This window comes from Stegodyphus dumicola, chromosome 10 (assembly GCF_044657685.1).
Source record: "Stegodyphus dumicola isolate Sdum_Otavi_A_Nest chromosome 10, ASM4465768v1".
Taxonomy (NCBI): domain Eukaryota; kingdom Metazoa; phylum Arthropoda; class Arachnida; order Araneae; family Eresidae; genus Stegodyphus; species Stegodyphus dumicola.
The window spans coordinates 120,677,604-120,702,677 of record NC_140777.1 but is presented as its reverse complement, the minus strand read 5'-3'; the positions used below and the strand labels follow the sequence as shown (position 1 = coordinate 120,702,677).

At 38.3% G+C, this 25,074-nt stretch overlaps 2 long non-coding RNA genes across 2 annotated transcripts in view; one reads left to right on the top strand and one right to left on the bottom strand.

Moving 5' to 3' along the window:
- The window catches only part of LOC146995083 (uncharacterized), a 174,902-nt gene that overhangs the window by 115,539 nt on the left and 34,289 nt on the right, over positions 1-25,074 (top strand). The gene's annotated exons all lie outside the window — the stretch shown is intronic.
- Positions 1-25,074, bottom strand: part of LOC146995084 (uncharacterized) — a 95,796-nt gene that overhangs the window by 46,086 nt on the left and 24,636 nt on the right. The window contains exon 2 of the long non-coding RNA XR_015043528.1: positions 18,430-18,525. This is a non-coding gene — a long non-coding RNA (uncharacterized LOC146995084). The remainder of the gene's footprint in view (positions 1-18,429; positions 18,526-25,074) is intronic.

Below are 25,074 nucleotides of genomic sequence, written 5' to 3'. Positions count from 1 at the left end.
TCTTGATAATTTTAAACGTATTGTAGTGTTAACAGTTCTCTGTACTACATACGGCTTCCTGTTAATATACGGCCAATCTTCCACGTAGGCCCTTGTTTATTATTCCAAATTTAAGTTAGAGTTTAGTTAATATTTTTATATTCTTACGTTCAGACCACAAGTAGTTGGTCTCTGTATTCCGAAGTACGGAAATTATTGTAAAGAGTGAAAAATAAAGGGTTTCGTATACCCTTCCTGTGTATCTTGTCTACTTCCCACATTTATTGGACACAGCTTTAGTAAGCTCCCTGTTCCGAGTCAGGTCTTTGCATGTTCCCAAAGAAAGTAAGGAGAAACACTGAACCTGATAGTGGCGCCCGACGAAGAAGAATAACCATGGCCGAGTTTCAAGAAGAACCTGTGCTGCCTGCAGAAGCGGCTCAGAATCCAGAAATGCCAGCTGCCGCCCTGGAAGGATTTGGTTACATCGGCCAGACCATGCGCGCTTCGATGAAACCAGAAGCAACATTTAATGGAAACTCGCCGGTAAGCAGTTTTTTTGGAAAAATTGGAGGACCACTTCATGATGTATCCCGTGCACGAGTTCCAAAAAGTCACCTAAGCTACCAGCGCTTTGAGGGGCCAAGCGCTTAATTGGTTCGAATGCATAGGCAGAAGTCTCTTGGGTCAAGCGGGAAGTCCCACCTATATACGAAAATTTCAAGACTGCCTTAGTAAAAGCCTTCCCTGTCGTAAGGGATCGTGCGAAATTAGAAGCGGAACTTTTCAGCATATACCAGAAACCAATTGAAAATCTCTCAAGCTTTATTTTAAGAAAAATTCACGTCTTCAAACTCTTGTATGGAAACCGTCCGGATCCTGAGATAATTCAAGTGATTTTGCTGAGGTTACTTCCCCAAGTGCAAGACTTTATTGAAATAAGGAATCCAACTACACTGGAAAAGTTATTTGAGCTAGCAATCCAGTTTGAAAATAGAAGAACGGCGGACATTGAAAGAAGACGCCAATATCAACAACGAAACCAATTTGGTGAGCCAAGACCACAGCAAAGTCAAGCACACGGCTACGGAAGCAAAGCGAATCAGTGGGCAAGGAAACCCGAGCATCCAAAAACAGCCGGCGAACGTCGACAGTTCAATAGCAATCCAGGAAAAAAGTCTGAAGGCCAGTGGAAAAAGAAGGAAAGCGTGGAAAGGAAAAAACAAGATTTAAACTAAAACGGATTTCTGCTGACGGGAGGGTGCGGAAATCCGAAGGCCAAGAAAACCCCTCTTCCTTCAAGTTAAATACAGTGATGGTGAAAAATTTGACTCTTCCGAAGATTGAAGTGTTGGTGAATAATATCCCAGCCACCGCACTCCTGGATACAGGCGCGCAGTGTTCCTGTGTGGCAGAAGATTTTTTCAGGAAGTATTTTCGGAAATACCGCATATATAATTCGGATAATACGACAGTGTTAGCTGCGCAAGGAGAAAGATGCAAGTGCATAGGTAAATTACCGCTATACGTCCGTATCAAGGACGAACAATTAAAGGTTATGTTTTTTATAGTAAAGAATCTGCAAGCACATATTATCTTTAGGAATAGATTTTCTTTCAGAGGCACAAGCAACGCTGGATTTTAATGAAGCGTCCCTTAAGCTGACGATGAAACCAGTTCGAGAAGAAAAATCGGAGCCGCCGATGTTAAACCTTGACCACCTGCCTAATGAAGAGCAACAAAGAATCCGACAAGTGGTAAGTGAATTTGCTTCGTTATTTAGTGATATTCCAGGATTTACTCAAGTTACTAACCATAGTATTGACACCGGAGATTCAATGTCAGTTCGCCACAAAGCATTTCTTATCATTCTTATCATACCGGTATGATAAGAATAAAGAAAAAATTACAGAATGGCACATTGCCGATATGCTACGTAAAAAGATCATAACGGCCATCTCAAGTAGTTATGCTAGCCCGGTGGTTTTATGTAAGAAAAATAATGACTATCCATTAACACATCCAAAAAGGAGGCGTTTCGCGATTGACTACCGTAAATTAAACTCCATAACTAGATATCCGGTATATCCGTTACCTATTATTGAAGAAATTCTAAGGAACATAACGTCGACCAAATATATGACGACTTTAGACTTAACGACTGGTTATTTTCAAATAGGGCTTAGACGGGAGGACGTGCCTAAGACTGCTTTTATAACCAAGTCTGGCACTTATGCATTCCTGCGTATGCCGTTTGGCCTTTCAGGGGCACCGGCAACATTTCAGCGATGTATGGACATTGTGTTACGGCCTGTTCTTGGAAAGTCCACATTTATCTATTTAGACGATATCATTATTACTAGTGATAATCTCGACCAACATGTACAGGATTTAAGACAGGTGTTTTCTTTATTAAATGAGGCCGGTCTAAAAGTTAATGTCGAAAAGTGCAAATTTGCAGCCCCTGAATTAAAATATTTAGGTTACAAAATATCTCAGAAAGGAATCGAGACAGACGAATCAAAAATAATCGCTGTGCAAAAGTATCCGCCACCAAATACAGCTAAGAAGCTCTCTTCTTTTCTAGGACTTTGTTCATATTATAGGTCCTTTATAAAAGATTTTGCAGCTATTGCTGAACCATTGTTAAAATTAAAAAGGAAAAAAGCAAGATTCTCGTGGACGGCCGAAGCCAATAGTGCTTTCGAAAAATTAAAACAAGCATTAACGCAAGCCCCTGTGTTGAAATTTCCTGAAAAGGAAGAGAATTTAGAAATTTCAGCGGATGCTTCGGATTATGCGGTAGGAGCGGTACTTTCGCAAAATCAGCAGCCCGTGGCATTTTTAGTCGAACTTTAAATCAAACACAAAGAAATTATTCTGCGACCGAGAGAGAGGCACTTGCAGTTCTGTTAGCAGTGCAAAAGTTCCGAGTCTATTTTGGAAGGGCGCCAATAACAGTGTATTCTGATCATGCGGCGGTAACTAGATTGTACTCAGGGAAAAACTTATCCCCAAGGTTAATAAGATGGGCACTCAAGCTACAAGAATATAATCTGGTAATCAAGCACATCCCCGGAAAGGAAAATATCGTAGCAGATGCCCTATCCAGAATAAAAACAGATGAAGAAGGTAATACTGTAAAGGTGGCAATGCTCACAGCATGTACAATAAATTCCCGAGAAACTGTAATAACCGAACTGGGTAAGGATCCTGAGTTTGGAAACATTTATGAGTATTTAAAGGATCCTGAAAATTTTAGCCACCAAGATATTGTGGCGATAAGAAAAAGGGCGGCCCATTGCGAACTAATAGATGGTCTATTATTTTATACAAAAATTACAAATTCCAACAACGAATTTCGACCTGTTATCCCAGCTAGTCTTAGATTAAAAATCCTGCAGGAGTTGCATGACAGCCCTTTAGCTTCTCATGCTGGTATTCGAAAAACTATCCAACGCGTACGCGAGGCAGTCTATTTTCCTGAACTGCAAAAGTTAACAAGGGCATATGTCCAGTCCTGCCCAATATGTCAAGCAGTTAATTATATTAATTTCCGCCCGGCCGGGTTTCTAAATAGTATTAAATCCGAATTTCCAAATGAAATAATTGGCATCGATTTATTGGGCCCTTTCCCAAAAAGTCAGTTAAATAAAAGTCGCTATCTCCTTGTTATGGTTGATCATTTTAGTAAATGGACCGAAATTGTTCCCTTAAAACGAGCCTCCGCGAAATTGGTTACCGATTCTATTTTAAATAAATATATTTTAAAATACGGGGCGCCCCTAAAAGTTATATCGGAAAATGGTCCTCAATTTGTAAGTAATATATTTGAAGACATGTGCCAAAAACTGGGCATACGTCATTTAAAAATGGTCCCGTATCGGCCGCAATCAAATATAGCTGAACGGGTGAATAGAAATATAGTGAAAATTATCCGTAGTTATGTTAAAAATTTTCATAAAAGCTGGGATAACTATGTCAATGAATTTGCTTTCGCCCTTAGGACCGCAAAACATGATACAACGGGCAAAATTCCTGCTGAGTTATTTCTAGGCAGAAAGATTATAACGCCGTTAGATAAATTATTTTATGTGCAACAAAGAGCCCCAGAATTTAAAATGGGTGATATAGAAAAATTGATTAAAGAAGCAAAAAAGAATACTGAAGTAGCACAGAGAAAACAAAAACTTTATTACGATTTGAAACGACGGGGAGTAACTTATAAAGTAGGAGATGAAGTATTAAGAATTAAGCAAATTAAGCATTCACTTTCTTCAGCACCAGAAGATAAAACCGCCAAATTTTTTCCACGATTTGAAGGACCATATGTCATAGAAAAAATAACTCACGCTGTAGTGGTGTTAAAAGCCAGGAATGGTGAAACATGCTCCGCAAACATTGATCAAATAAAACCATATTATGATCGTAATAAAATGCAAATATTCAAAGATCTTTTGCAGGATCCAGCACGGCAGGCACAAGCTCCAGAGGTGGAACAACGACAAGTACAAGGGCAAGCCATTAGGAGGCAGGAGCAATTGAAAAGAAAGTTTCCACGCTGGAAAATTGAAGGTAACAAGAAAAAGAAGCCGTTCCACCGTCCAGAAAAGAGAGCTCACAACCACCCCCAGAATGAAGAAGGGAGAAGTACGACGAATGCAAAGAGAGCCAGGAGAAATAACGGCAACTATAACCCGGCTCCCAAACGGAAGATCTACTCATCGGACAGGACTCTCCGCAGCAAATGTCGCCGAACTGCGGAAGGGCCACCAGCGGCGGAGGAAAAGATACAAGGAAAATTTGAACGGCCAGCAACGAGGTCCAAGCAGGAACGAGAGAGAAGTGTCCCGGTTCCGCCAAGACCAGCTGCCATCAAACGGCCAAGACCACAGGCAGAGGCGAAAAAGAAGGTATTCAAGGGTGACCGAACTGGAGGAAAAAGAAAGCTTCTAGAGGAAGGCACTGAAGGGCGAGCCCGCACAAGAAGGAGGATAAATCAAACTAGAATCTTCGCTACCTTCCAGGACTGGGCTGAGAAAAGAATGTCCGAATATCACAAAGATAAGTAAAATTTTATATTACTTTGCAAACTTAAGTTAATCTTTCATTCTTACTGCAAGTGGCAGGTTTCAAGAAGTTTTACCTCATGTGAGGTCTACCTTTATCGCCAAAAAGGCGAGAAATGAGTTGTTACCTATTTTGGTAATATGTTTTTCAATTACTCGCGAGTAAAACTAAAGTTGATGTATAATAGGAATGTGTAAATACTTGAATATTGTAAAAGTTATTGTATAAAATTTATTTAAAACATTCTGGCAAGAAAGAAGTTTTAGTCTGAAAGACTTTTGAAATGTAGTATTTCAATGTAGAAGAATTGGCACTTGCTTGGAAAAGAATAGAAGTTAACAATGTACTACTAATGTATGTTTTAAAATGCGTAAAATTAACGGCATGTTAATATGTTCTTATATACAATGTGAACTGTTATTTTAAATGTTAAGAAATACTGTGATATGGTAAAAGTGAAAGTAATGCCAAAAAAATTTTTAACTTATTCGTGTGACTGTAAAAAGACCAAATTATGGTGAATATGTGTTAAAGGTTGAATGAATGTAGTTAGGCTCTCTGACGCTACACTTCAGAGTTAGCCACTTTCAGAATAGTACCTCAGGGTTTAGAGTTGAAGATAAGGTGTGTTACGAGGTCTTGTTATGTTGAATTTTAACACGTTAGTGTTTTGATTGTAGGCGGCAGTGTTGAACACGTATACATAAACACATTCGTGTTTGGTGTTTTCTTTTACAACACATGTCAGAGAGCACGGGGAGAGATAACTAAAATAAAGTCATGAATGAAATAAGAATGTTAAGAGAAATATAAATATTCATGTTACTTGCCATTTCATTGTGTAACATTTCATTAAACTAGTTTTCCTTCCAGATCTCTGGAAGGAACCAGATTTGAATAAAAGCTCCTGTTTAGATGCAGTACAGATGAAAAATTGGTTGTCCATGGAGCTGATATTGTAAAAACAAATTTTTTTTTTAATTTCTAGTTTCTAGTGAGAAATGTTTGTAAAAGATTGGCCTCGCGTTAGATTCTAGAGCTAAAAGTTTTCAACAAGGTCGTTTTAGACCTCAGTTTCAAACTAATTAACTGTGGCGGGAAGTATGTAAGGATCTTAAGTTTTACTAACGTTTATTTTATTTTAAATCTTTACTATCACTTCTTATTTTCTACTTCCGTCCAGAATTAAAAGCTTTAACTTATTTATGCAAAATTTGTCTGGCGAACGCCAAGTACTTAAGTTGTGGCTTTTTGCCAAGCGAGAGAGAGGAAGGAGTTAGTCGAAGCAGGCCGCTTACCTTAGCAGTTTTACTCGGTTGCTGGTTGCCTTCCAGGCCAGAGGTTTAATCCTCTTGATAATTTTAAACGTATTGTAGTGTTAACAGTTCTCTGTACTACATACGGCTTCCTGTTAATATACGGCCAATCTTCCACGTAGGCCCTTGTTTATTATTCCAAATTTAAGTTGGAGTTTAGTTAATATTTTTTATATTCTTACGTTCAGACCACAAGTAGTTGGTCTCCGTATTCCGAAGTACAGAAATTATTGTAAAGAGTGAAAAATAAAGGGTTTCGTATACCCTTCCTGTGTATCTTGTCTAATTCCCACATTTATTGGACACAGCTTTAGTAAGCTCCTTGTTCCGAGTCAGGTCTTTGCATGTTCCCAAAGAAAGTAAGGAGAAACACTGAACCTGATAACAGGGCCTTTGACTTTTTCAGTGACGCTTGGTGCCCCTCTATTGTCTTCTCCCTAATCTTATCTTTAGAGTAGTGTTCGGCTGTACATAGCTTACTTTTAAAACTGTTTGCTCCATTAAAAGGTTTCGAGGTTTTAATTAAAAGGTTTTAAATTAAAAGTAGTAATTATAAATATTCTTAAATGAGGTTTTAAACCTGCCTTTAAAACTACTAACGTTGCATCAAAATTTGACAGCATTCCAAATACAATTCAGCACCACTCTTGAATTTGCCGCCCTCAGAAGTTACCGCCCGGGGCGCAGACCCGGCTTGCCCCCCCCCCTAGATCCGGGACTGTTCTCGAATCATATTAAGAAGCAGGTAAAATGTAATATAAATTTTAAAAGATTCGAAGGATTTAATATGAAATTTCATTCTATGGATTTAATACCAAGAAACGCTTTAATTACAGATATTTATAAAATTTAGAAGCAGTATATTTACAAAACGATCGATAGAGCTTATTTTCAAAACATAAAATCTTAAACAGAGTTGTAGCTGATATTACTCAAACAACCTCCCATCTTGCAATTTGTAGGATACCTATAAATTCCCCCAAAAAAGTTATAAATTAAGTCTATTGGGAATTTTAACGCTTCGACCAGTTCTAGTGGCAAAATCTGGGACTTTGGGTGATGAATCATCATTTTCGCTGGAATCTGAATCATCAGCTGCAGGACGTAGAAGCACTTGAAATTTTCCTCTACATCTCCCAAAAGAAGCTTTGTCCTAAGTCATATCATCACGTTTTTCAAGATTTTCATTTTTCTTCCGGCAAAACTTTCCTGCTGAATTAATTTTAGCAAACAGCTGATTGAACTTCTTCATAAGTCAGCTCAGTTTTCTTAATTTTTTCTTTTCGTTCGTAGTCTTTAATTAAATGAAGTTCCAGCCAAGCATTCTAAGAATCTTTATATATTTCGAGAAATAAAGTAAATTGTCAGTGAAGTTAACTGATCCCTGCTCCACATTACTGACTATCGTTTTTTTCTCTTCCGATCCAACCAAATTTTCATCAATGACTTGCTATTCACTTAATGGCCAGAATTTTTGTGACTTCCATAACCAATAAATGCTTAGCATCACAACCTCTTGAAAGCAAATCTGCTGGGTTCATATGCCCTGGCACAAAATGCCACTCATTAGAGTTGGTATGCTTTCTTATTTCTGCGACTCTGTTTCCTACAAACGTATTCCAAGAACGTTTCCTCTTTTGATCTAATTTAAAGCAACAGTTGAATCAGTCCAAAAATTCATTTTATTGGCTTTCAATTCAAGTCCGTCTACTACTTGATCATATAATCTTGATAAGATCAAAGCTTTTAAGAGTTCTAATCCTAGGAATTGTAATCTCTTTAGTAGGTGCCACTCTTGACTTACTCGTTACTAACTTGACTGAAATCTTCTCATTAAATTCAGAGCGTAAGAAAATACAAGCAGCATAGGCAACTTAACTGGTATCACAGAAACAGTGTAGACTTATTCAGCAGTCTTTAAATGGACCTGAGATGAGGCTGCGTGGAATCTCACACTATTTCAGTAAAGATAGTTCCTTGACCCAAGCTAAAAATCTATTTGATATATCTATTGGCATAACATCGTTCCAATTAATTTTCCTCTTCCAAATGTTTTGAAGCAATACTTTAGGATATAAGGTATTTCTCCGGTCTTCCTAGCGTGCTTTCGTGGTGTAGTGGTTCTGCACGCTGGGCCGGTATCCAGAGGGCGGTTGCTAATTTTTCATCTTGCCTGCTTTCAAAAAAATCCTAATGTCTCTACAATGGCGCGCGAACTAAAAGGGCTGTGAATGATGACTCTACACACCCAGGATTTGGTGATTGGGTCCCCTAAAAACTCCAGTCGCCCTTTAAAAGGGGGAGTATATAAGGTATTTCTCTCGCCTTCCTAGCGTGCCTTCATGGTGTAGTGGTTCTGAACGCTGGGTATCCAGAGGTCCGCGGTTCGATTCCCGGCGCGGTCCGATGGCATTTTTCATCTCTCCGGCCTCCAAAAATATCCTAATGTCTCTACAAGGTATCAATGACACGGGACATGTTATCCCAATAGGGTCAAATAATCTTTGAGCAGCCGATAACACAACTCTTTTAGTAATCTCCTTTTCTGGAACTTCAACTATACTGCCGAAAAAAGTGTTGAAGGTATTCGTGGTTCATTTTTGTTTACTGTTACAACTTCGCTGAATCGAGCCGAGCGGATGAATAAAACAGAATTAAAGTTCTTACCTTAATAAAGTGTAATCCAATCTGCCGATGTAAGGAACACGATCATTATGTTAGCAAACACAAAATAACAAATTTATTAGGTATTAGAAGAAAAAAAATATCTAGAGATGATTACAAGCGTTGTTTACTGTCCATTGCATAACGCGAGAAGTGAGTCATACAAGGAGAGAATGTTTCTCCTTCTTTTTGGATCAAGTCCAATCACAGTTAGTAGGGGTGAGGGGGAAATTAACGTCGGAGTGTACAGCTTCATCGCTGTCATTATGAATTGCTCCACAATCTCCCACTCGATGAGCTGTTCTGTCCGAAGTAAGTCTGATTCCTTTTAATAAAAATTCCAGCTGTTATCTGGGCAAAGGTTTCGTGAACATGTCTGCACACATCATTTTACTGTTACAATGTATTAATTTAACAATCCCTTGATTTTGTAGATCACATACGTAGTGATATTTCACATCGATGTGTTTGGTGTAACTGCTTCCTTTTTCTTTTCTGAAAAGATTTATGCATGATATATTGTCCTCGAATACGATGTTAGCTTCCTATTGAGCGAAACTTAAATCTCCCATCAGTTGTCTAATCCATTGTAGCTCCTGCAATCTTAAGGCTAGAGCGATGTATTCGGCTTCTGTCGAAGATAGGGCGACACAATTTTGTTTCTTGCTTCCCCATGAAACCGTACTGTTTCCTATTTGAAATATATATCCGGATGTGGATTTTCTGTCAGAGGTATCTCCTGCCCAATGAGCGTCACTGTAAGCTTTGATGACTGGTGCACCATTGGATTTTAGATGTAATTTGTAATTAATTGTAGCTCTCAGATATCGTATGATTTTAATGATACCGTTCCAATCCGATGTTGATGGATTTTCTACTTTTCTGCTAAGTATTCCAACAGAATTTGCTATGTCAGGTCGTGATACTGTTGCTAGATATAAAAGTGCTCCCACTGTTTCCCTATACTTCCGATTATCGGGAAAAACGTCATCCTGGTTGTTTTGGTTCTTCGTAAAATTCGTAGTCATGGGTGTATAGCTTAGTTTCTTTGGTGACTCTCCGTCGAATTTTTCGATCATACTCTTAATCTTGTTAGCTTGATGAAGTTTAAAGCTTCCGTCTTTTTCTCTTTCGATTTCAATTCCTAGATATGTAGACACTTCTCCAAGATTTCGAATGTCGAAATGTTCTTTGAGAATTCGTTCAACTTCTTGAATTGATTCACACTTTTCGCTCGCGACTAATATGTCATCAACGTAAACGATTATGTAAGTTCTTGCGTTTTTCTCGATTAGTGTGAAAGAACATGGATCAGCCTTTCCTTGAACGTATCCTTGTTTGAGCAGGATTTCAGCTATCTTGTGATTCCAGTTTCTGACTGCCTGTTTTAGTCCGTAGATACTTTTATTCAGTTTACAGACTTTATTTGCTTCTGAAGCAGAGATGTAGCCTTCTGGTTGCTTCATATATATATCTTCTTTCAGATCTCCATATAGAAAAGCTGTTTTTACATCGAAGTGATTTACGTGCATTTTCTTTTGAGCTGCCCCTATTGCCAAAATAGTCCTTATTGTGGTATACTTTACGACTGGTGCGAATGTTTCGTCGTAGTCGTGCCCAAATTTTTGGCAATATCCTTTAGCTACTAAACGAGTTTTATATCTGATAACATTTCCTGAAGCGTCGGATTTTGTTTTAAATGTCCACTTGTTTCCAATTGCTTTCTTTCCTTTTGGAAGATCGACTAGTTCCCATGTTTTGTTCCTCTTCAGTGCTTCCATTTCTTCTTTCGTAGCTTTTAACCACAGTTCCTTTTCTCTGGTAGGAAAGGTTTGCAGTTCTTCCCAGTCTTTAGGAACTTTGATTTCTTCATTCTTAGCCATGTATGAGAATCTGTTTGGTGGGATTCCTTTAGTCGTTCTGTGGGATCTTCTCGGTAATAGGGAAATTTCTTCTGTTTCAATTACTTCCTCTGTAATAGCATTTGGACATGGTTCTGTCAATTTATTTTCTTTAAAAGGCCATTCTATTTCCTCATGCTGATCATTTAATTGACGAGGTATTTCTTCTCTTTTGTTTTCATCGAATATTACGCTTCTTCTGATCACGACGTTGTTTGCATGTGGCATGTAAATTCTATATCCTTTAGTACAGTCACTATATCCAACAAGAATTCCTTTTTCTGCTCTTTCGTCTAGTTTGCTTCTCTTCTGCTTTGGAACTCAACAATAAGCTGTGCTGCCGAAAACTCTGATATGGCTTAGATTCGGCTTCTTATTATTCCATAGTTCATACGGTGTTTTTTCAACTGATCTTGATGGTAGCCTGTTTTGTAGATAGGTGGCTGTCATTACGGCTTCACCTCAAAATTCTCTTTTGAGTCCTGAATCGAGTAGCAGGCATCTTGTCATTTCCATTAAGTATCGATATTTTCTTTCTGCTCTACCATTCTGTTGCGGTGAATATGCTACGGAGGTTTGATGTTCGATTCCCTCTTCCTTTAGATAGTTTTCAATCTCTTTGCTTGTATATTCTCCTCCATTGTCTGATCTTAAGACTTTTGGCTTCTTTCCAAATTTGTTCTTCGTCATGGTTACAAAGTGTTTTAATTTGGAGATAGCTTCATCTTTTGTAGCTAGCAGATAGATCGTTGTGTATCTCGAATGATCGTCGATGAATGTTATGAAGTATTTCTTTCCTCCTAGTGATGTCGTACCGATTGGTCCGCAAATATCCGAATGTATCAAGTCTAGAACTGATTTTGCTCTATAGTTTTTTAGCTTGGGATACGGCAATTCAGTCATTTTGCTTCTGATACAGCATTCGCATTCTTTTTCCTTTTTGGCTTCTCCGTCAATTCTTATTCCGGTTGCCAGGTCATCATTCTTTATCCTCTTGATTGCTTCATAATTTCTGTGTCCTAGCCCTCTATGCCAAAGATCTATACTATTTTCTCTTCTTTCTGCAGTTGCAATTTTGGCTGTTTTTCTTTGCGATTCAACTACGGTATATAAATTTCCTTCTGATTTAGCAATTCCTATGGTTTTATTTTTCTTCTTTATTCTGCAAATATCTTCTTCAAATTCAACTGTGAATCCTTTCTTTGTAATTTTTCTTACGGATATCAATCCTCCTTCTACGTCAGGAACGTACAGAACATCTACGAGTCTCACTTCTATTTCGTTATCTTCGTCGTCTGTACAGTATAAGTATCCTTCTCCTATACCTTCCGACTTCATCTGCGTGCCGTTAGCAATTGTTATCTGCTCAGTTTTGCATCTATCCAATTTGGTGAAAAAGTTTATGTTATCGGTCATATGACAAGTAGCACCTGAGTCAACTGACCAGGTTGAGTTTTGAAATTTTCTTTCTCTGGTGACTTCGAACGTGTAATTCTCAGCCTTCTCATGATTCTTATCTTCATTTTCATCTTCATGTGTATCCTCGTTTACAGCAACTTTCGTTTTCTGTTTATTTCCATAGTTTCCTTTATTCGTTTGCTTTTCATTCTTGAAAAATGAGTTACTTTCGTTTTTATCTTTTTCTTTGTGGTTATTTAAGAATCTGCGCTCTTTTTCTAAGCGTCCTATTTTTTTTTTTTTTTTTTTTTTTGCAATAATTGCATTTTCGTTGATTGAAATGCTTGAATTTTGTGTTAAAATTCGTTTTGAAGGCAGTTGTTTCTTCTGCTCGTGTGCCTTCTTTTCTTCTCAGGCATTCGTCGATGAGTTTCGTTTTTACGTATTCCAGCGTTAGTTCTTCTTCTGGGCGTGCTTCTAAAGCTGTAATAAAATTTTCGTAGCTTTTTGGTAAGCCGCTTAGTAAGAGCGCTGCAATGTGACTGTCCTTTATTTCTTCACCGATTCCTCGCAGTTCATCTACGATTTCGAGCATCTTGTTGACATGTTCTTCGAGTTTGTATTCGTTTTCTGCTTTTAACGTATACAGCTTTCTCAGAAGGTAAAGTTTACTGGAAATATTCTTTCTTTCATGAATTTTCTTTAATTCATTCCATATTTCTTTGGCTGTCGTTTTATTTCCTATGTGTACGATTTGGTTGTCTTCTACGAGTAAACTAATGGTAGCTTGTGCTTGTTCATCTCGTTTTCTCCATTCGACCTTTATTTCTTTTGGTGTATCATCTGCTATTAAATCCCATAAATTTTGCTTTTTCAGGATCATTTCAAGTTTGTATTTCCATACTTGGTAGTTGTTATTGTTTAGTTTCATGATCGAATATTTATTTTCGCTGGTAGTAGCCATTTCTGCTTCTGTATTTTGAATGCGCAGTACACAACTATGCAGTTTTGTTTCGCTTTTGAAGGCAGGCTTGGTTATTTCCTTTTTCGGATTATCCAGGGGTAATTTATAGCAAAGTATCTTTTCTGTTTTTTTTTTTTTTTTTTTTTTTTTTTTTTTTTTTTTTGAATTCTTGATAGTTTATCTCGACATATTTTATGCGTTTAGTTGAAGTAAACATACTCTCGGTCTCATAATCTATTATTGAAGGTATTCGTGGTTCATTTTTGTTTACTGTTACAACTTCGCTGAATCGAGCCGAGCGGATGAATAAAACAGAATTAAAGTTCTTACCTTAATAAAGTGTAATCCAATCTGCCGATGTAAGGAACTTGAATTAACTAAATGTTTTTAAAGTTCCGTTTTTGGGGCCAACTTTACAACAATTCTAAAAGCTAGACTAAAGCTAGGAAAAATAAAATTTTACAATTCCTCTGTTCTGGACATATATCTTGACATACATCTTCATGAATGGACACTTTATTCTGCTACAACTATGTCAGGTCTTGATCCTTCCAGATATGGAAGGACATGTCATTAGTAAGGAATTTTACGAAGCTTTTCTTTAAATCCTAAATTTACGCTTTTATTTCCTCATTTGGCCCTCATGCACTTTCATTCATACTAAAGTTTTATTTCCCCCATGCTTTCCAGCAAATGTACTGAAATGTACTTAGGATCTTTTATGTTGTGTTACAGCTAAGAAAACTACCGCTACACAACATCTAACTTTGTTAAATTTGAAACACAAGACCATAAAAGACTCCCTACACGAAAACTCTTTCCTTATGTAGGGGCCCACCAGCGGCCGAGCGGTAAAGAACTGAACACTGGTAGTTCGGTCCGAGGTTCGAATCCCGCGAACGGGCTGGCTGCATGGGCGTTTTCGTGGTTTTCCCCATGTGTAACGTGTATACGAGCCAGTTTCCCTTAGAAAGTCCTCCACGAAGGCATCCCTCCCCTTAGGCAGATAGCACTCGAGGCTTTGCCGTAATAACACACACACACACACTTTCCTTATGTAGTAACCGAAAGCTTATATATACTTTTAAACGTGTTAACTGGAGAGCCTAACATTAAACACACATATATATAGTAACATTCAATTCTTCCAGAATTCAAATACACAGAGGCCAAAATTTATCTTTTGTACAATTTTAACTTACGATATTTCAACGCAAAGATTAAACATTTCTACATGAACATGAACATTTAAGTATTTACACATCACTTTTAAATTCACTTTACATCATCAGTCATAGCTGCTTAGTTACAATTTACCAACTTTTACACGAAATCTTAACTTTAAGATAACAGATTTTAGTATTCTAAGAGTCTTCCGACTAAACTTATTCACAATTTACTTCTCGCAACTTGCGAGTTCTTAACAAAAGTATTTAACGCTAGTAACTTCTCGCCAAATTGCTAACATAAAAATCTATGATTACGAACATTTACAATCAATTTTGCGCTATCTGCGATTTAACTTTTCTAAACATCTTTAGCAACTTAGAACAAGATGATATAATTTGAACTTCAAAGAAAAAATAAGCAAAAAAATTTTCACTTATCTTTTTCTGTATTCCTGCATTCTGATGTGGCAGAATTGCTCGAACGTCGGGAACCTGATGACCTCCAATCTTCTTCTCGAACTTTGATGTTCCGCGCCGTTTACTTCCGATCTTTTCTTCTAACCCTTGTCTAGGAATCTGGGACTTTTTCGGGAGGGTTGCAGGTTCTGGAATGCCAATTTCCTTTTTAGCTCCGGTGGGGATATCCGGCCTTCAGGGTCTTTGAATCTTCTCTTGGCCCTTCTAACTTGTTGGTCAGGCACGGTTGTCTCTACAGGTCTTTTCTGGCACTTCGTTCTCCATCCTAGACTTCTTTGGGCCTCCCTTGTAGTTGTTGCTGCTGGAAACTGTGGTTTACGTCTAGTTTCCATTCGCAGTTGAATTTTCTCCTTTACTGGAACCTCGTCAGCAGGCCTCCCTCTTCTGGTCGGTGGCACTTGAGTTTTCGCAGAATCCTCGGCTCTGACTCGTTGATCTGTCAGTGCTAACTTCCTCCTTTTTTGTGCGCTTGTAGCATTACTGGAATGGATTCCTCTGCTGTGCTCTTGAGATGGCGGGCTTCTCTGCTCACTTTTAGGATCCTGTAATAAATCCTGTAATACTTTAAAATCATTACGGCTGTAGTACGGCTTGATCTGTTCAATATTTGCAACCAGTTGTTGGCCATTTTCGGCCTTTAAATAGAATGTGGCTTCTCTTATTCTTTCCACCATGTACGGCCCTTCAAATCTGGGCTCAAACTTCGCAACTCTGTTTTCGGGTGCAGATGATAACGAATATTTCAACTTAAGAACTCTCTGTCCCACTTTATATTCTAATTCTCTTCTATTTCTATCGTAATAGACTTTTTGTTTTTGTCTTGCTATATCAGAGCTTTTAATTGCTTCGTCGATAATTTTCTGAATGTCTTTTAACTTGAATTCTTCTTATCTCTGTTTTACAAAGAACTTATCCAAAGGTGTTATGATTCCGCGGGGGTTTTCTGCGTAGTATCATGCTTTGCGGTTCTCAAGGCAAAACCTAACTCATTGACCTTGAATGGTAACTCATTAATTGAATAACTCGTTGACCCGCTGGGACATAGCTGTCCCAGCGGTCTTGAAAATATTTCACATAATACCCTGATAATTTTTACAATGCTCTTATTTACGCGTTCCTCTATATTCGACTGCGGTCTCTATGGTACCATTTTTAGATGGCGTATGCCAAGTCCTGTGCACAAATTTTTAAATATACTGCTAACAAACTGTTTTCCATTACCTGATATTACTTTTAGTGGGGACCCATATTTTAAAATATATTTATTTAAAAACGAATCTGCGACTATTTTAGCTGAAGCTCTTTTAAGAGGGACTATTTCTACCCATTTTGAAAAATGGTCAACGATTGTTTAAAGATATCTGTTTTTATTTATTTTTGTCCTACGGTAGGGTCCGAGCAAATCTATGCCAACAATTTCATTTGGAAAAGTGGTCTTTATGATTTTCTGCAGAAAATAAACCGCTTCGCGTACCCTCTTTAGTGTTTTTCGTATTTCGAAATGTCCAGCAGATGGTAGATCATGCAACTCCCCCAAGATACTTAAACGTAGACTCGCTGCGATTACTGGTCGGTATTCCTGATTTTCATTTGTTACCTTTGTATAAAATAACAATTTGTCGATTATTTCGTAATGCTGCGCCCTATTGCGAATAGCCATTAAATCTATATGTTCAAAGTTTTCAGGGTCTTCCAGGTATGCGTAAATATCTTTAAATTCCGGGTTCTTTTTTAATTCTTCGACTATTGTTTCACAGGACTCAATAACTATTGAGGTGAGCATAGCACACTTGATTGTGTTTCCCTCTTCAATTTTTATTCGTGAAAGGGCATCGGTGACTACGTTGTCTTTTCCCGGTGTGTGTTTTATGATTAAATTGAATTCTTATAATTTTAAAGTCCACCGTATCAAGCGAGGCGATTATTTTTTCCTGAATACAAGCGACCCACTACCGCATGATCTGAGTAGACCGTTATCGGTGAACTTTCGAAATAGACACGAAACTTCTGAACTGCTAATAACACAGCGAGCGTTTCTCGCTCAGTAGCGGAATAGTTCCTTTGAGTAGCATTCAAGGTTTTCGAAAAAAAAGCTATAGGTTTCCCATTTTGGGACAGCACCGCTCCAAGTGCATAATCGGATGCATTCGCTGAAATCTCTAGACCTTGTTCTCCTTCTGGGAATTTAAGGACTTGGGCATTGATTAGGGCATTCTTTAGTTGTTCAAAAGCGGTGTTCGCCTCGGCTGTCCAAGAAGATCTACTTTTCTTTCTTTTTAGCACTAGAACAGGCTCAACTATTTTCGCAGAGTCCTTTATGAACATTCCATAATAGGAACATAAGCCCAAAAATGAACACAATTTCTTAGCCGTATTTAGGGAAGGATAACTTTTAATTGACTTAATTTTTGAATCATCAGTCTCTATGCCCTTATTAGAGATTTTGTACCCGAGGTATCGCAATTCCTTTGCCACGAACTTGCATTTTCTTGCATTTATTTTGAAACCGGCCTCGGTAAGTAAGGCAAAAACTTCTTCCAAATGTTTCAAATGTTGATCTAATCTTTCGCTAGTAACTATGATATCGTCAAGATAAATAATTGTACTTTTACCTAAAACTGGCTTCAAGACTACGTCCATAGCTTTTTGGAACGCAGCTGACGCTCCGCTTAAAACAAAGGGCATGTTACAGTTTATGTAGCTGGCCACGAGAGGGCGCAGCGTTTTTTACTTTTAGCTTGTTATATTTTTCTTACCGCATTGCGGATTTTTGAGATAGATGTAGTGGCAACCAAAAAAAAAAAAAAAAAAAAAAAAAAAAACATGATGAATGTTCTAATGTAAGCATACAATTCTTGTACATAGCTGTAAATAAAGCTTCTGTGTGATAAAAATGAAAAGGAATTCCAAGCGTTCCTGTGGATATTTATTAAGAAAGGTAAGCAAACTTTCACTTATTGATGTTATTAAATGTAAATAATAATAATAATAATAATAATAAAAGATCATAAGTTACAACAGGGCATTCTTAAAAAGGCATAGACGCCTGATTTTGTTATGAATGCGGTCTTCTGGACATGCTCCGGCTTAACGGCGATTTGGAAGTAACCCGAAGTGAGGTCTAGGGTTGTTATGAATTTAGTCGAGAGAATGTTTCTAATTATTTCCTCAATTATTGGTAGGGGATACGTGGGATATTTTGTTATTCTGTTCAACTTACGATAATCAACTGAAAATATAAACGCGTCCGGCTGTTCAGGCGGTAGCCCGTTCTTTTTTCTACAAAGGACTACCGGACTTGCGTAAGGGCTCGTGCTTGGTACAATTATTTTATTCTTTAACATAGTTTTTATATGAGTTTCCAAAATTTGTTCTTTATCGTACCGATAAGGTTTTGACCGGAATGGAGGGGCATTCCCAGTATCTATGGAATGATTAACTACTTGACAAAAACCAGGTTTGTCGTTAAACAAAGAATTAAATTTCCTTACCAGTCCTTCAGTCTTCTTTTTCCCTTCAAGCTTCAGATGGTCTAGGTGCAATTCCGGCATGGAAACTTCATCTTCTTCTACAGGGTCCATGTGCACCTGAAACGTAGAATTCTGAAAATTAAGATTTGTGCCGGATGCGCGTAAAAAATCGACCCCCAATATAACGGACGTGAGTAAATTTTTCACGACTAGAAAATTAACTTTTAACACCTCGTTTTTAATCTGAAAATGCAGTGCGGTTTTCCCCAAACATACGCACTGTTTGCCTTGGGCGGCAATTACTTTCTGTCCGTGGCTTTAAAGAGTCTGTAACGATGAAAATGCTTTTTAAAAATATTTTCTGATAGGAATGAACATTGTACCCCTGTGTCCAGGAGTGCAGTGGTTGGTACATTATTTACCAGAATCTGTACCTCAGGCATAGGTAGATTTTGTACCATCACTGTATTTAAACGAATTTCTGAGGGGTCTTACTTCCCACTCGGTGACCGTTGCCCCTTCTCGATCACCGGTTTGCGTTTAAATTCTGATTACCTGCCGCCTCTTTTCGCTGATTTTTATATCCACCACCCTTAGTTATCTGCGCTCTTGTTACTGAACTTTTCACTTTTTCCCGTCTGCCGATACGCCTTGTACTGAACTTGTGGTTTCTTTTGAGGAGTAAATCTTGATTGTTGGGCAAACTGGTTCGCACGTGCTTTCTCCGAATTTCTTCGGCTTTGGAACTTCACCGCAAGCTGAAATAGATCTTCTAGCGTATGCGGGTTTTGGACTTCGAGGAAGTCTTGGGCTGACGGTAGTAGACGGGGTATTATTACTTCAATAAGTTCATTATCGGGCCTTTTCCCGTATAATAAATTAAAAATATGAAGAACTCCGTCAAATCCTCGAAACTACCTTGGTATTTACTATACAGTTCTGATTCTAGCTTTCCACGATCTTTAACTACTGGAAATGATTTTACTAATGTACACTTGAACTTTTCCCAGTTATATGATTCAGATCCTGGGTCCCCCAACAAGAACCTTCCTATACTCTTATACCAGCTGAGGGCTTGATCTTTTAAGGCTGTAGTAGCGATGGTCACCATTTGTAGCTGATGTAGGTCCAATTGCTCCAAAAATGTCAGAACTGAGCCCTTGCCGTCAAATGTTGCTGTTGATTTCATAGACGCACGCAACGTTTCCACTTGGAATCCAAACCCTTCTACCGGATTCGTGGATGTCTGAGGGACCTGAAAGATCGGAGGGGTCGACGTAAACTTCCCGGATTTTAACGACATGGTCTGTTGAAAAATTTTTCGGCCGCCAAATGTAAGACTTTCACAGTGTAAATCTCAGTTACTGTAGAAAGTGACGAGTCTTAAGAACTAGATAGCGAATAAACGCATAAGTTCGTGTGACAAGAAACAACAAGACGGAAGGGTAACTAATCCTTTATTATTCCAATAAGATTTAACAAAACTCGGTCTTGGAGTTGTAGGGTTTATATTTATTTTAACTAACATTTATTTTAAGTTTAAACTATCTTTCCTGTCAAGCCTTACTTTCCCCTGGAACTGCCAATGCCAGAGTATGTAAATTTCAGTAGAACGCGCAAGGATTCAAATTATCAGCGGAAGTATTCTGAGTTAAATAGAATGGAAACGAGTTCGAGGTGTACTTCACGAGCGCGGAGGTAGTTAGCCAGAAATTGAAGAACCCCGCGTTTCGGCCTGTGTGCTTGCCTCGGAGAGTTGTTAATCGTTCAACGTGATATTCAAAGTCTGCTGAATTAGCAGCGGTATTGTAAAACGCGGTGAGGTTAGTTACGTTTAGAGAGCCTCGTAGTTAGAGTCTTGTTATTATTTCTTTTCAGGTTCTTATTTTTATTTTACCGCCGGGTCGGCGTAGTTTGTGAGCGTCAAGAGCACGCAATTGTAATTTCTTAAGTTGAACAAAAAGGGACCTTAAACCCTTAGCAAGACTCTGTCTATTTTCCAGTTTCAACAGTCAGCTCTTGGTTGCATGCAGGTTGGAGGCGCGCAACTCTACAGAGTGTACAATAAAAAGCTGACACTTGGGCTTGAAATTAAGAGACTAAAGAATTAAACTAAAACTAAGATTAACTAAAGAAATTATCAAGTTTCTAATGCAGTTGGCCCCTTAAACACCAAATGACTGCGAAGCTATCAAGGGCCTGAGTACAGCCGAGCGTAATAAAAGCTTAGAGAGAGTGGCCAAAATACAGACGTGCGTAAATCAGAAACTCTGATTCTCTCTCGCTAAGACCAAAGAACTTCGCGGTTAAATATCGCTCTTCCTCGTTATGTATTCAGACGTGATTCTAAAATTAAGTTCTGGCCGGAAGTAGTAAGTTGATGTTAAGACTTTAACAGGAAAGGAACTTTAAATTTAACTGTTAATAAAATTAACATAAACCTTACAAGCAGAATGCCTAAATTTCTGAGTGCCAGTTATATATGCATGCTAAGTATCCAAGAATTGTTAACAGTCATAATGCCGCTTAGTAATAAAAAATGGACTAACAAAAGACTACATATACATGAGCAGTGAGATAACTAGAGGCATATAAATGGTTTAAAAAGCATTATAATTTATAGTATTCTTGTATCTGATGCAAATAATTATTCTCTCCCACCCCATGTATTCACATACCTTTATTTATTAAATATCATGTTCTTTGCACTTAAACCATAAAATTCAGTTCAACAGCAATGTCGCAAAATAATTTTAAAATGAGCATATCTTTATAATTTCCGATACACAGTTCCGCGCGCTGGAGATAAAAAAGTTTTTTTATGTACAACGTTGCCATTGCTCGCTTTGAAATCCTTAAGTTTGTTAATCAAAAATTCGTTAGTTTTACAAAATATGAAATCGATAATAAAACAAATTCCAGATTTCAAATTTCGTCTTCCACATGCCCATATTCGCAGTAGGATTACATCATTCAAAATTCGATGGCTCTATGTTCCGTTTTTTGATCACAATGCGAGAAATATACATACTGTTACGTTATTTTCTTCCTCCACGTTCCTACGGGATTCCTGTAGATTTCGAATGAATAACGACGACACTTGATGAAATATCGAAACACACTTTATTGGCCAGTATTGTCAGGACAGCTCCAAAATAACGTTTTACAGTCCTCGAAGATCTCCCATAAAAACGCTGGAACAATCAGCGACACAGCCTTTACACTGTCAGGCAATAACGGTGGAGACAGCTTCACTGCAAAGCACCAGGGTACAGCTCTCGACTCTGCTTGGTCGTTCTCGGAACTCCACGTACTCTCGAGACTCTCCATGCTAAAACTCGCGATGCACTCGACGACACACGGAGCACGGCTCCCGACTCTTCGGTTCAGTCGTTCCCGGAGCTCAACACGCTCTCTCGACGATGCTCTAACCGCGATACACTAAGAGATTCACTCGACGACCCACTCGGCACTCGTTGCCTGGCTGTTAACTCGATCGACTCCGCAGGTATTGACTCGCTAGACGAGACACCAACTCGATACTGACTAGACGAGGCACACTCACTCGCCCTCTCGGTGAAGCACACACAGACTGACTGACTGACTGCGGACCAGCAGGGTTTATATAGCTTTCGGCCTGTGTTCGAGAACATTCTCGGCTAAACCGGTAAGAATTCGTTCCAGAAGGTTCTCCAACCGTCCATGGTATATCGCCAATTTTGTCGCCAAATGGGCGAGTTCTCATAAAATGTGGCAAACCTGCCCTCCTTACTATTTTATGGCAACCCTAAAACTGCTTTGCGGGGAAGCTTTCTCACCGCGCCTGTACATTTCGTAACAATACATTTATGCAGATTTTTCATAATTTAATTTCTTCAAATATAATGCAGGTCATTTGGTAGCAACAGTTTCAAAAGTGAAACGGACATTTATAGTGAACCAACGCAAAATCGCAAAACGAAAACAATAGTCCTTCAGGGACAAAGCCCCTTTGGACTAAAAAGGAAAAAACTTAACATCTCAACCGCTAGTTCGAGTTTCGGTGGGTTTTTGCATGGATATAACTTTTCCCCTTGTCACCGAGTAAATTTCTCTTTATGTTACTTTTATTAATTTTCTCATGTAATTCTTTTATTGTGTGAGTTTTAATTAAAAATATTTTATTAAATGTACAAAGTCTATTTTAAAATTTAAATTTTATGATTTACTTACAATTTTCAGTTGTCAGGGAAAACAACGCTACGCCTCTTTTTTTATTTTCTTTATACATTTCTTGTGCATAAAATAATATGGTACTTTTCCGTTTTGTCGTCGCAAGGGATAAAGTCGCCAATAATGGTACAACTGATACCAAACGGAATATCCTTGATGATAAAGGGCCCACCAGCGGCCGAGCGGTAACGTCCCTGAACACTGGTAGTTCGGTCCGAGGTTCGAATCCCGCGAACGGGCTGGCTGCATGGGCGTTTTCGTGGTTTTCCCCATGTGTAACGTGTATACGAGCCAGTTTCCCTTAGAAAGTCCTCCACGAAGGCATCCCTCCCTTAAGGCAGACAGCCTTCGAGTGCTTTGCCGTAATCTAATAAAACCAAAACAAACCTCGATGATAACCTTTTACGCCTTATTTTCAAAACAACTTGCAGCCATTTCTTATCAGATTGACTGTTTCTTTCAATTTTGGCATACAATTACATAGAATTTTTACCAGATAGTTCAATTTTATGTCCTAAGGCCATTCGCGGTAATTAAGTCAATTAGGATTCATTCACACCGCTTAGCCGAAGCCGAAAATATAGAAAAGGTAAAGTCAAGGATTAAATTCATCAATTCTAATGAGAATGCTCTAACGAAGTAAAGCACTGCGGTTTTACATAAGTTCTGAGTAAGCTTTTCGTACGAATAGAAATAATTGTTGCATTTAAACTTGTATTCCAAATTAAGATTTAACTTGAAATTAATGTACATAATTACTGAGATTTTTGTAGCGTAGTTTACGTGAAATGAGATCACTTGGGGTCACGTGATACGAACCGGCGAATCAGGATGTTGAACTATGAAAGCTTAGTAACTTTTTAAATTAATGTCTTTTTACAAAATTTTGAATGATATTAAAATGTTTATGGCTTCAGAATAAAAAATTCGTAGAAATAACATTTGTTAACATTTTTTATGTGTATACTGTATGTTGTCTTCAGTAACGTCTACTTCGCGAGATTTGCGCCGGCGAAACGGAAAAGGACCAATAATATATATATCTATATATAATGTTATGAATTTTGTATGTTAGCGGCTAATTTTAATTAGCTTATGTTGTATTTCACATTATAATGTGGAATAATATTCTAAAAGGAGGATGCTTCCAGATCGCTGAAGTGTTTCTTTTGATAAAACAAATTTTATCAACCTATCATCGGAGTTGTGTGCATTCAATCTATTACGAACCCGTACGCACGCATCACTATATACAGGGTGGTTCGAAAGTATATATCAAAAATGTAAAGGCAGGTAGAGGGAACCTAAGTAAGCAGATTTCGCATATGCGTGTGGTAATGCCGAGTTGAACCGGTAGACAGGGCTGATGAGTGCGACGTATAAAAGCGCTGCGCTAGCTGGAAATGATGCAGAGATTGCCGAAATGCATTTTATGTATGAGGCTGCACAAGGAAATGGATTAGCTGCTCAAAAGATGTACAGGGAGCGATTCCCGGATAGGAATCGGCCGGATCGTAGAACATTCCAGTGTCTTCATCGGGAGTTAAGCACGAGTGGATCGTTTTATGTGTCCAGGCGTGATACTGGCATTGGAAAATATATCAAAATTCCTGCAGTAGAAGAAAGAATACTAAACACAGTAGAAGATAATCCTTTATCAACGAGAGTTGCAGGACATGCGTTGGGTGTGAGCCATGCAACTGTTTTGAGGACTTTACATGAAGACGGAATGCAACCGTATCATTTACAGAGAGTGCAGGCAATGGCCCCTGACGATTACCTTTTACGTCTCAACTTTGCCCATTGGTGAACGAATGTGGTTCCAGCACATTGGAGTCCCAACTCACTTCAGCCTTAACATCGGGAATCACCTAGACGCTGTCTATGGCCATTATTGGATAGGACGGGGCGGACCAGTTCTCTGGCCACCGCGTTCTCCTCATTTAACCTGCTTAGATTTCTTCTTTTGGGATCATATTAAAATCCTTGTGTACGAAAGTCCATCACATCTGCAGAAGACCTGACGTCTTTTCTAACGTACACCGATCATGCGCCGCCACTGTGAATATTGTATCGCTGTTGGTGGCCGCTCTTTTGAGCGCCTTTTGTAAACTGTTATTTATTTTTGTTTTTCTTTTGGCTTTACTTGTCTTTTCAATTTCCTGTGATTCATACTGCTTATGTGCTAGCGTTTTAATGCGGCATTAGCACACACACATTCCTATACGCAATCTGTTTATTTAAAATTTTTGACATGAACCATCCTGTATATCTATACTAGAGGCTACGCGGCCAGCCTTCGTTTGGCTTTTAATGTACCGGGAAAATGCCTAAAGGGAACACCAAACATTAAATTAAAAAACTGCACAGTTTTACTCTGCAGAACAACTTTATCCAAAAAAAAAAGTTACGAATTTCAATAAAAATGTTTACATATAAAAATTACAATGAAAT